Source organism: Micromys minutus, assembly GCF_963924665.1.
Source record: "Micromys minutus genome assembly, chromosome: X".
Classification (NCBI taxonomy): Eukaryota; Metazoa; Chordata; class Mammalia; order Rodentia; family Muridae; genus Micromys; species Micromys minutus.
The window spans coordinates 55,703,285-55,710,666 of NC_137970.1; positions in this window are offsets into that span (position 1 = coordinate 55,703,285).

Sequence of the window (7,382 nt, forward strand, 5' to 3'; positions counted from 1 at the left end):
TATTCCTTGATTTCAGTGGGGTTGCTTCAAGTTTTCACCATTTAGTTTGATGTTGGATACAGGTTTACTGTATATTGCTTTTACTCTGATTAAGCGTGGGCCTTGAAGTTCTTATCTTTCCATGACTTTTAACATGAAGGGCTGGCTGCTAAATTTTGTCAAATGCTTCATCAGCACCTAATGAGATGATCATGTGGTTGTTTTCTTTCATTTTGTTTGTACACTGGATTACATTGATGGATTTCTATATATTTAACCATCCCTGCGTTCCAGGGATGAAGTTTGCTTGACTATGGTGAACAATCATTTTGATATGTTTTTGGATTCCATTTGCAAGAATTTTTTCTTATTATTTTATTGAATATTCTCTGTATTTACATTTCAAGTGTAATCCCCTCTTACCCTTTCTCACACCCCCTTTTTCCTCAATTTGTTTCCATGAAGGTATATCTCTTAATCACTCTCACTGGCATTTACTCACATTAGGAAATCGGGCATTCACTGGACCACAGGCCTATTCTCCCACCCACGACACACAATGCCATCCTCTGCCACATATGCAACTGGAGCCATGGTTCTCTCCATTTGTACTCAATGGTTGGTATCTTAGTCCATGGGATTCCATGGAAATCCATGGGAGGGTTTGGTTGGTTGATAATGGTGCGCCTACCATGAGGTTGCAACCCCCCCTCAGCTCTTCAGGATCTTTGTGTGGTTTAGGTATGAGCATATTGTGGCTTCAAAGAATGAGTTGAGTAGTGTTCCTTCTGTTTCTATTTTGTGGAATAGATGGAAGAGTATTGGAATTAGGTCTTCTATGGAGGCCTGATAGAATTAAGCACTGAACATATCTTGTCCTGGACTTTTTTTTTGGGAGGGGCGAGTGGGGGGCTTTTGATAACTGCTTCTATTTCCGTAGGGGTATTGGGATTGCTTAAATTGTTTATCTGGTCCTGATTTAACTTAGTATTTGTCTATAAAATTGTTTTTTTCCTCCAGATTTTTCAATTTTGTTAATTTTAGGCTTTTGTAGTAGGATCAGATGATTTTTAGAATTTTCTCTGTTTCTGCTGTTATGTCTCCTTTTTCATTTCTGATATTCTTAAGTTGGATACTCTCTCTGTGCCCTCTAGTTAGTCTGGCTAAGAGATTTTCTATCTTGTTGATTGTTTGTATAGTTCTTTTTCATCTTACTTGGTTGATTTCAGCTCTGAATTTGATCTAGAGTTTTCACGTGTGCTGTGAACCTGCTAGTGTATGCTCTCTCCAGTTTCTCTTTGGAGGCACTCAGAGCTATGAGATTTCCTCTTAGTACTACTTTCATTGTATCCCATAAGTTTAGTTTTGTTGTGCATTTATTTCCATTAAATTCTAAAACCAAATCCTTATGTCTTTCTTTATTTACTCCTTGACCAAGCTTTCATTGAGTAGAGCATTGTTCAGCTTCTATATGTATGTAGATATTTTGTTGGTTTTGTTGTTATTGAAGATGAGTATTAGTCCGTGGTGAATTGATAGGATGCATGGGATTGTTTCGACTTTCTTGAATCTGTTGAGACCTGTTTTGTGACCAACTATATGGTCACTTTTGGAGAAGGTACAGTGAGGGGCTGACTGGCACTCAGCATGCAAAACAATGCAAATTTATCCCTTCTTATCTCCTTGTATAAAGCTGAAGTCCAAGTAGATTGATGACTTCCACATGAAACCAGGTACATTGAAACTAATAGAAGAGAAAGTGGGAAAGAGCTTAGAACACATAGGCATGAAGGAAATTTTCCTGAACAGAACAAAAATGGCTTATACTCTAATATCTAGAATTGATAAATGGGACGTCAGGAAATTTCAAACTTTCTGTAAAGCAAAGGACATTTATAAATCAAAAGAGGACTTTTCAGTATTCAAGATACTGAGAAGTATAATGCCAAGGTAAGTTCGTATTATTACTCCATTCAATCATTGACAATAAATAAATAAATAGCATGCAAAAGAATGAAAATAGACCCTTTCTTATCTCCTTGTACAAAGCTCAAGTGTAAGTGGATCAAAGATCTCCACATTAAACCAGATACACTGTAACTATTAGATGAGAAAGTAGGGAAAACCTTAGAACACATAGGCACAGGAGAAAATTTTCTGAACAAAACACCAATGGCTCAAGCTCTAAGGTCAAAGATCAACAAATGGGACTTAATGAGATTGCAAAGTTTCTGTAAGGCTAAGGACATTGTCCAGAAAACAAAATGGCAGCCAACAGAATGGGAAAAGATCTTTACCAACTCCACATCAGATAGAGGCTTAATATCCAAGGTATACAAAGAACTCAAAAAGCTAGACACCAGAGAATCAAACAACCCCATTAAAAATGGGGTACAGAGCTAAACAAAATGTTCTCAACTGAGGAATATCGAATGGCTGAGAAACATCTGAGGAAATGCTCCACATCCTTAGCCATCAGGGAAATGCAAATCAAAACAACCCTGAGATTCCACCTCACACCAGTCAGATTGGCCAAGATCCAAAACTCAGATGACAGCAGTAGCTGGCGAGGTTGTGGAGAAAGAGGAACATTTCTCCACTGTTGGTGGGGTTGTAAACTGATACAACCACTCTGGAAATCAGTCTGGTGATACCTCAGAAAATTGGACATAATACTACCTGAAGACCCAGCTATTCCACTTCTGGGCATATACCCCAGAGACACTTTAATGTACAACAAACATACATGCACCACAATGTTCATAGCAGTTCTATTTATAATAGCCAGAAGCTGGAAAGAACCCATATGTCCTTCAGTAGTTGAATGGATACAAAAATTGTGGTACATTTACACAATGGAATACTACTCAGCCACCAGAAACAATGACTTAACCAAATTCTTAAGAAAATGCCTGCATCTAGAGAATATCATCCTGAGTGAGATAACCCAGTCACAAAAGAACAGACATAATATACAGTCACTGATAGTGGGATGCTAACCCCAGAGGCTCGCACTGCCCCAGAAACAACTCACAGACTGTGTGAAGTCCAAGAAAAAAAAAAAGAAAACAAAAAAAAAAGTTGAATTAGTAAACCTATAATAATTTTGGTCATATGTAAAAAAAAAGATAAATAAATAAATAAATAAATAAATAAATAAATAAATAAATAAATAAATAGATGGTGGTTTTAGGGCAAAACAGAAAATAAACAAAGAAACAGACTGCCAAATTATCTTTTAAAACATGCTCATACTCACAATATTTAACATATTCTAAAGGTTACATCAATCTATTCATTGAGATAGAATTTCTTTTTCCTTGTTTCTATATCCTAATGCTAATACTGTATTGTGAAAAATATTAGGCACTGAAACTTTCAGACTGTGTCATTGTTCCAAAATTATTAAAGCGGGAGAATTACCAGACATATTTCATAGGGCTAACCACTAGAAGTGGTGGTAAATAAAGTAAAATTCCATTATCGTTGCTAGATAATTGCAAAACACTAATAAAACAAGCTGAATAGCATATTAAAGGATCATATTCAACATGTTTAAAATAGATAAAGATATAATCATTTTATGAAACTGTATTACATTTATATATTGAGAGATAAATTTCACATGATAAAATATCTAAATCAAGAAAAAAAGGTTTCTCAGGCTGTAGTGATAGCTCCATAGCACTTGCTGTATAAACTTCATGATCCATTCTTGATTTCCAGAAACCACAGTCAAGAAAAAGATCCAGCTCCCCAAGTTGTCTTCTGACCTGCATATATGAGCTGTGGTATATGCACCCACACACAGCCATACATACATACATTCACTGTAGACACATATTTAACAAATAATTAATAAAAATAAGTAAAATTATATATTTTAAGAGCAATAAATTTTTCTCTGGTCTGTGTGATAGTATATGATCTTATAAATTGGTACACAAATGTATACAACAAAACTAGTAAATGGTTCAGCAATGTTTTAGGATAAAAGAGTCAGCATTCAATGATCATTTCTATTTCTGTATATTTCAACAGTGGATAATCTAGAAAAAAAACATCAAGTAATAAAGAACATACTATAAGTTCAGCAAGAATAAAATACATTAGCAAAATTAACTATGGAGGCAAAAGTCTTGTATAGTGAAAAAATACCAACAGTTTGAATAAATTAAATCTAATGAAATACTATGTTTATAGATTGGGAGACAACATTATTAAAAGATTCCTCCATTTAAAAATACATACAGATTCAAAGAATTGCCTTTCAGAATTTTTGGTATTTCTAGATAAATAGAAGATTCCTAATAATTTATAAGAAATGAGGAACAGTCAAAATAATTTTAACAGGGAATTTTAAAACCTCATGTTTCACTATTTAAAAATTACTTGAAGATCTATTAATCAAAACATTATATATATTATATATGTATATATATACAGCCTGGTAATATACTCACATATATGTAGGCAAGTTATAAACAATATGTAGAGTTGGAAAAGAATATTCTGCATCTAAAGTAGTGAACTTCTTAAAATATTTACCTGCTAGTGAGGAAAGAAGGCTTTTTGATTTAGTACAGAGTTCCAGTCATAAAAAATAAAATGAGAAGTAGAGACTTGCTATATAACTTTGACTTACATTTTATCATTATTAACAGACTAGCTCTAATACTATGTAGGGTTTTTTTTTCTCACCACAATAAAACAAAAATAAAAGAACTGGAAACCGAACTCATGTAGAAATGTACTAACAATACATGTTCAAATTAATTTCTACAATATATGAAAAGAATTATCTATCACATTCAATTCTATCCATAGAGTACACTGCTGATTAGTTTAATATTCAGAACTCTACAATATGAGAATGAAGAAAAATATATAATTATTAAAATATGCGGAGACAATTTTAGTAAATGTCAACTTAATTTCCTGATAAAACCTTGCTAAACAGACTATGAATAAGAAAACTCCTAACGTATTTTTAACTATAAAAACATACCACAAAATCACAGGTAATGATGACACTTTGAATTTTCTCATTTGAGGTGGGGAAGAAGATAAAATTATAAATTTTAAAGTGTTTAATTTACCAGAGAAAACCTATAACATGAATTCTATCAATAGGCATACAATGACTGAAAATTCAAATCTTGAATACCATGAAAGGTAAAGTAGGTCTGGGAAGAATATGAAAGAAGAGGTTAGAATTATTAGATCATACAAAATTGAAGGACAAGCCTGTGAAGGTTGAATTCTTCATGAGAGATAATAGCTGGTAATGGCAGTACTTAGGAGTTTGGCAAATGAATCAATTCTTTGCTCATAGACTCAAAATAGAGAGGTGAGTTAGAGATAGTAACTGAGGTTTATACTAGGGCCTCCAAGGAAGCACAACATATGAATATGGAGAAATGATAGATTCTAAAACCAATAACCGCAGGGAACCAAACATGACAACTGAGGGAAAAAGCCCACTTCTGGAGTGATACTATATGAATAGGAAGCAAGAACACATACCAATTTCTACATTTTCTCCCAAACACATGAAGTTGTAGAGACCACAGTTAGAGAAATCTAATGTAAAGTCCAGTTAGAAAAAAGAAATATGCTACTAGGAGCTTGAGTTTTAGCACCACAGCACAGAGTAAAGTAGGATGAATTTATAATAGAGATACAGAAAGTTATGTAATAAGTAGCATAAAATAAAAGGTAAAGTGATAATAGTCTAATTAATCTTTTAATATTTTCCTTTTATCTGAAAATATTTCAGCACCAGCTAGTTATTGTTTGCATTATATGATGGTTATAGGCTGGCTGCTGTTTTGTACAGCAGTGCTTGACTTAATATATGTTCTTGATACTGGCTTAAGTCAGCTCCAGCTGGTATATACTCTTCCTCAGAGAGAACATATACAAATTTAAGAAAGCATAATATAGAACAAAAGCTTTACATTCTTAATCTAAGTAAGACATGAGTCATATTTGTTTTTATATTATATTATATATTATAAATAAGTCACAGAAAAATAATATGGACTATAATTGCAAAGAAGTATTAATAGTTACTACAAAAATATGTTGGCATTCTAAAGACTTAAAATAAATATTTAAAAAATTATTAATAATAACTTCCATGATTGTGTTCATAAAAAATTCAATAAAATCTTTGCAGATAATATTAAAATTAATAAACTGTCTACCAAAACTTTAGAAGCCAAACAAGTTACAAATTTATCTTTAACTCTAGGCAACTAAGGAAATGTAAAATGACATTTGTAAGAAAGTACCAACCTAAAAGTTGTCACATACTGTACAAGATGTTTATGCAAACTTTTTATTAACAAGCAGGTTAAGATACCTAAATATAGAAAGAATTGTCATGATTACAGGTTTAAACATCCTATAAGTCAAATCATGTATAAATTCAATAAAATTCCAGTCTTTAGTGCAGTGTGCTTTTTACAAAATTGGCAAAATTACTTTAAAATTTATATGAAAAAAATATGAGCAAGATTTAATCTTCAAATTAAGAACTTATATTAATTAAATGACAATAAATGAAAGTAACAAGATATGGCAAAGAAGACAAAGATGGAGAAATACAGCCAAAAATGTTTATTTTTGTGAACAACAAGAATCAACTTATTACAAATCTATAAGAAATACAAGGCAGTCTCCCAGGGCTAGGATGTGGAGACAGTAAATCCAAGAAATTCTCTAGGTAGCTAGTTTAGCCAAAAGTGCCAAATATAAGGAGAGATTTTATCAGAGACAGCATATGTGTATGCAAGGAAGTATGCATCCACGAAAATAAGTGAACACATGCAAAATACACCCCAACATAAAATTTATTTTAGCAAAAGAAAAATAATGAGGCCTGATATTTACTTGAAAATGACTTAACTGGAATTTTGAGATATAAGAGATCACTTTAGCCTACAAAATAGAATAGATAATGCTTATCCTTATTAACAATTATCTATTTGAATCAGGAGGAAGTACACCTTTGTGAAGGCAACTGGAAGGGATTGGGGGGATGGGAAGGGGGCAGGATAAAGGGATAATATCTCAAATGTAAATACAGAGTATCTAATAAGAAAGAGATAAAAAGAAATAAAAAGAAAATCAAAACCATTATATACCTATACATAACCACAATATTTACTAAACTTTAAAAGCCTGAAAACATTAAATACTGGCTCTACATTGGAACCATAAGAAACCACATTTACTAAATGAGCATAAAATGATAAGATTGTTAATTGACACACAATTTTGGATAATAATTTTAATAATGTAGTAAAACTGAATCTAGTATATAATTCAATAATTAACATATATATTATATTAATATAAGATTGTGTGTACCAAAAGCCACCTAAAATTATAGTAAT